The sequence below is a fragment of the Pinus tabuliformis genome, chromosome 6, assembly GCF_031772625.1.
Source record: "Pinus tabuliformis cultivar Carrire ecotype Pingquan chromosome 6, CPIR1, whole genome shotgun sequence".
Taxonomy (NCBI): domain Eukaryota; kingdom Viridiplantae; phylum Streptophyta; class Pinopsida; order Pinales; family Pinaceae; genus Pinus; species Pinus tabuliformis.
The window spans coordinates 1,724,800,921-1,724,806,920 of record NC_142292.1 but is presented as its reverse complement, the minus strand read 5'-3'; positions in this window follow the sequence as shown (position 1 = coordinate 1,724,806,920).

Genomic DNA, 6,000 nt, shown 5'->3' with positions numbered 1-6,000 from the left:
TTTGCGAGCATACATATTTGGGAAGAGCATAACATATATCTTTCAAGTTGCTTTTGGCCCGAAGGGAGCCCAAATAGAATTTGGGCCAAGAACTAAAAAGAAAAAGTAGGTCAGATGGCGATGAAGTCCTACAAAGTATAGGTCCTAGGACCACCGACCAGACTTCCTTAGCCACTTGACAATGTAGAAAGAGATGGGGAATTGACTCTTCCAAAATTTCACAAAGCAGGCATCTTGAAGGGCCAATATGACCCTGTTTTTTAAGGTTCTTTTGTTGTGAGGATTTTTGAATGAGATAGGAGCCAACAAAAAAAATTGACATTTGGGATAGCATTTGGTGTCCAGATTTTATTCCAAATGGAGGATTTAAGTGGTACACAGGAATTAAATAGCAGGTGAGAATACCCTTGTTTAACAGTGTAGCTGGAATTTTTCCATCCTCACTTATCTGCAATTGTGAGAGCTATGGGGGCACAACCTCTTAGTTTATTAATAAGTTTTTCTCTTTGAGGGAGAAGGGTCTCGGGATGTTATCAATCTTCCATACCTTCCACCCACCTTGTTGGTCCCATTCTAAGATCTGATCCAAATTTTCCAGCCCTCCTTGCCTCATGAATACTCTTAGAGAATCTAGGGAAAGATCCAAGTCTAAGAGCTGGAGTCTTAGAATCGAATCCATCAAAACGTTGATGGAGGCTCCATTCCCTGGGACTTTGATTATATTTTTTCTGATGATGTCCGAGGAGGAATTTATCAATTTCCAGATGGGGGAGCCCAAATCTGGGTCCTATCATCCCTCTCGGTCATTTTGCTAATTTAAATACTTAGCCCTGATCACCTGAGTCCACCATTGATTCAAATTTGTGAGCACATTCTAGTACAATTTTTCTCCCATTGCCATATTTTCTATCCTCGGGTCCCATATTCCTAGTCCACCATGCTGGTTCGGGGCTCTTATTATTTTTCAATTTACCAAATGATGTTTTTCTTTTTTCTTCTCCCTCCATCCCACAAAATTTCCTTATAAACATCCCCATTTTATGTGATACACACTTGGGGGCTTGTCAGGTTGAAAACTGATACAAGGGGATAATCAACAGGACAGACTTCACCAGGGTTTCTCTACCCACATGGTTAAGCCATATCCCACCTGAATTTATTATTTTTGTTTTCATTTTATCTTGAACTTTTTTCCATTGATATGAAGTAGCTCATCTTAGGAATATAGGCACTGCTAAATAATTGAAGTCTTTCCAGTCTCTCATTACTTTTAACCTCATTATTTCTTCAATTTTCTTCTCATTTTGGATGGATATATTCTAGATGTAGATGTGGATGTTGTTGTCATTAATGCACCCCCCGAAGCACTAAGGAATATATCTAAGTGTCTTTTGAAGCACCAGGAAATTATAGTCGAGGATCCTCCCATCAAAATTGTATCATCCATGAACTATCCATGATTTATACTTTTGATTCTTTCTTTGTACCTTATTCCCGAAAGATTGAGAGTATCTTTTTCATGCTCCAGTTTCCTACTCGGGGCATCTTCCATATTGATGTATAACAAGGGGGAGAGGGGATTGTTGGTATTATGATATAGGTGATATAGGTTTTGTCTTTGATGGCAACTCACTCAGATGATAGATCATAGTGCAACAGGTCAATAGTAAATATTTAATGATCAGAGAAAGGTATACGTAGGTTCACCTTGACAAAGGTGTGTATACACGTGGGTTAACAGACCAAAAGGTGCGTATAACATACACATGCAGTTTCACAAAAGGAAAGGAACATACATGTTGGAAAATTAAGTTTTGGTTCGTGGTATTTGGTCCATAGTATTTTGATCCATGGTATTGGTCCAAGGTATCTTGTCCGAAGTATTGACCCAAGGTATTTGGTCCAAGGTATTGGTCCTAAGTGGTTTCGGACCATGGTATTGAGAAAGGCCTAAAACTATAAGAGGAGGAGAAGATCATTAGGCCAAGGTACTTAAGTATTGAATATCTGATGATGAGCAAGATATAGTGTACATGTTATTGGTTTATGGTGCATAACTGGATCTAAACCAAGGATGAACCTTAGCGCTTGATGAAGGATAAGTTCTAATGATGGGTCAAGACCTTAAGGCTTGAAGTGAAGTATCTTTATATGGTTTTATCATTTATTTGAATAAATAGCACATGTTGTAGTATGTAAATATGATGATCTGGGTATAGCTGAAGTCTAGAATTAAATCATCATTTATAGATCTATACGCAGGTTAACTTTAGAAAAGGCACGTATACATGCTGGTTCTACATATCAAAACAACGTATACATCTTAAATTTGATTTGCAGATCTGTACGCAAGTTAGCCTTGAGAAAAGTGCATATGCACGCAGGTTCAACATAGGGAAGTAGTGTATACCTTGTAAAATATGTTTTAGCTGCCTCTGTTTGTTGTTGTAGTGTTCTGGTTTCTGGCTTGGGTTCTGGTTGTTGTATTTTGGTTACAACATTCTGAAAGATCATATTGAAGGGTTGTCAAAGTGGTTGATTGGTTCAGTTGTGAAAAGGAGATTGGTTGATGTAGATATATTTTATAATTGAATGATGGATCCAGTCTGAAAATTTATGAAACGTGGTCCCTAGAAGAGAAGAGAAGGTTGTAGCCATCTCTAGGCTGGCACCTACATACTAGTAAACATATAAGCTAGTACAAGAGCGAGGGGGGTTGTAACTCCATTCCAAGAGAAGCTGGAGAATGAGAGAAGGTTGTAGCCTTTTGCAGGTAGAAGCCTGTGTCCTGGTATAAGTCTGTACCAGTACAAAAATTGTAAAAAGAAATTTCTTATTATTAAAAAGAAGATAGAGACAATTGCAGCAGGTGGTTTTCACCCACATTGTGTTTCCACCATATATGTTGTGTTCATGTGTGTGATTGTCTGTTCTATTTTATTGTACCTGGTTACTACTTATATGGTTCTGATGCACTGATTAAAGAGCAACATATGATGAATTAACTGAATCTTAAGTTTGCAGAATATACGCTAGTTTCCTTAATCACAGTCGTGTATACACGTGAGTTCCACTAACTGAAGTAGCGTATATAAATTTGATTATGGAAATGAAAAATTATTGACTTGCTAATATTAATTCACCCCCATCTCAGTATTATTTCCTACAATTGGTATCATAGCACGTCCTTCAGAAGAAGCTTGATCGCTTGAAGGAAGATCTATCATCATGAGTAATCAAGAAAGAGAGGGATCCATTAGACCTCCAATCTTTGATGGAAGAAACTTTGTTTATTGGAAGGTAAGAACCACAACCTATCTTCAATCTCTTAGAACATATGTTTGGGAAATCGTGGAAGGAGGATATACATTTCCATTAGCAATTCCTACAGATGTGGCATGTAAAAAGTAATATGAAACCAATGCCAAGGCTGTCAATACATTATTGGGAAGTCTATCACAATCAGAATTTGTCAAAGTTATGCCGCTCAAATCCACCAAAGAAATATGGGACAAAATCATTCTAAGCTATGAAGGAGACACTCAGGTAAAATGTGCAAAACTACAAACTCTCAGAATTCAATATGAAACTCTCAGAATGCACAATGATGAAAGTATAGCTAGTTACTTCTTACATATATATGAGATTGTTAATTGCATGAAGAATTTGGGTGAAGAGATAAAAGAAGTTACTTTAGTTGAAAATGTTTTAAGATCCTTATCTGCTAAGTTTGAATCAAAAGTATCTGCCATAGAAGAAAAACAAGATCTTTAGACTATTACTATGACACAGTTGCATGAGATCTCAATTGCTTTCGAAATGAGAAAAGGAGGTCCATCAGATATGAGAGAAGCCACATTTAAAGCTTTAGGAAAAGAATAAATTAATCAATCAGGACATATTTCAGAAGGATAAGAAGAAGCAAACTTTGTCAAGAACCTTCAACGGGGTTCCAAAATATTCAGAGGTAAACTACCTTTCAAATGTTTTGCTTGTGGAAGAGTCGGTCATTATGTTGCCAAATGTCCTCATAAATATAAGGTTGATAAAGGTAAGGAATTTGCAAAATGGAATAGAAAACAAAATGTAAGTAAAAAGAGCTATTATACTCATGAATATAGCGATGGTTTATCTAATAGAGATGAAGATGAAAATAGCAGTGATTATAGACTTCTGATGGCTTATGAAGATGATGTTTTTTTAGATGCTTTAGATGAAGATGACCTTTATGAAGAAATATCTAAACTCAAAATATGTTTAGAAGAAAAGAGTATGATTATAGATAACTTTACATTCCAACTTGCTGAAAGAGAAAAACACAATGAAGAGCCAGAATGTGAAATTGTGGGTCTAAGAAGGGATCTTGAGAAAACAAAAGCTCTCAATATTAGATTTTCTAAAGGATCAAATAACTTAAATGAAATTATCAAAGTGCAACACTCTCCTCTGATAAAGATAGGTCTTGTATACTCTGAAGAAATGTCTCAATCACAGAAGCCGTCAACCTCCACTAAAAGCTATCGTGATGTAGCAAAGAGCATCAAACAGTTCGACAATCATCAACAAAGGCATAAAGTAGATCACCAGATGAATCAAGCTCAATTTACTTCAAGAATGAACAGAGGCCACAATCAACTCAGGTAAACCACACTCAATTTGCTTCAAGGAATATCAATCAACAGGTCAGTATAAGGAACTTCAACTACAATCATCAGGTTAGTAGATTCAATAATAGCAGGAAATTCTTTAATGGTCAATGTTTCTCATGTCATAATTTTGGAAACAAATTTGCTCAATGTGTTGTTTACAAAACTATCATGACTAGAGGCATGAAATCAAAGAAATGTGACAGGGATCAAGACAATTTCCTATAATAGCTTTTCTCTTCTTGAAAATGAAATGGAATGCTCAATATGTAACAACTTTGGCCATTAATAATTTGAATGCAAGAGTAAATTTCGGCAAATATCTCAAAAGGAGCAAACTCCATTAAATCCCAAAATATGGAGAAAGAAAGAATTGCAAACAAAAAGATGTGATATAGCCCTGTATGTAGAAGGACAAGAAAACTAGTGGTACATTGACAGTGGAATTGGATGCTCAAAACACATGATAGGTGACAGAGAAAAACTACACTCATATAATGCCTTAGAAAAGGAAAAGAGTGTCTCATTTGGAAATGAAACTCTCACTGTCATAAAAGGTAAAGGCTTTGTTTTCTTGAAAAAAAAGTTAAAGTTGGGAATGTTATGTATGTTGATGGATTAAAGCACAATCTGTTGAGTGTGAGTCAAATGTGTGATCAAGGAAATGAAGTAGTGTTTCTATCAAATGGATGTGTTGTTTGTGAGCTTGATACAGGAGAAACCATGATTAAAGGGACAAGAACTCCAAACAACCTATACATACTCAAGGGAGGACATAAATAGTGCTATCTAAGGAAAAATGATGAACACTGGCTATGCCATAGAAGATTGGGGTATCTAAGCTTCTCTCAAATAAGAAAAGAATGCAGATTCTAGGTTGTTCATGATCCTCCTGATATCACCATTCCAGAAAATACAATATGAAAATCATGTCAATTTGGTAAGAAAACCAGAGCACATTTCCCTGCAATGGAAGGATCAGCTAGCAAGCCTCTTGAACTTGTTCATACTGATTTATGTGGACCATCAAGGAAAAAGTCACCTCGTGGAGAAGAATACTTTATATTGTTCAATGACAATTTTTCCAGAATGTGTTGGATAGGAATTCTAAATCATAAAGCTGAAGCATTTGAAAAGTTCAAAGCCTTCAAAGATTTGGTTAAAAATGAATCAGATCGCAAAATAAAATGCCTCAGATTTGATCGAGGAGGGGAATTTACCTCAGATGAATTCTTCGATTTTTGTGAAGAACATGGAATAAAAAGACAATTCTCCACTACAAGGACTCCTCAGCAAAATGCAGTGGTGGAACAAATGAACAGAACTGTTCAACAAATGGCTTGTGCTATGCTAA